This window comes from Arachis ipaensis, chromosome B07 (genome assembly GCF_000816755.2).
Source record: "Arachis ipaensis cultivar K30076 chromosome B07, Araip1.1, whole genome shotgun sequence".
NCBI classification, from domain to species: domain Eukaryota; kingdom Viridiplantae; phylum Streptophyta; class Magnoliopsida; order Fabales; family Fabaceae; genus Arachis; species Arachis ipaensis.
In genome coordinates, this window is record NC_029791.2 from 84,937,718 (window position 1) to 84,938,015 (window position 298).

Sequence of the window (298 nt, forward strand, 5' to 3'; positions counted from 1 at the left end):
CATATATATATATGAATATTAAATAAAAAAGATTAAAACCATGATCTATTAGTGTACATATGAGATAATTTGAAGAATACAATAAAATGTATAGTTTAAATTGATAATATTAATTATAAAAATTTATTAATTATAGATATCATTTGTATGAAATTATGAATATTATGAGTAGAAAATTATTACTACACCAAATAAGCCAAATAACTACACTTAATTTGTGACCGTTATTTTAAGGGTCTCTATTAATTAACATTGTGACACTTCTACTCTTAATTATTAAACTGTTAGTACTGACTCT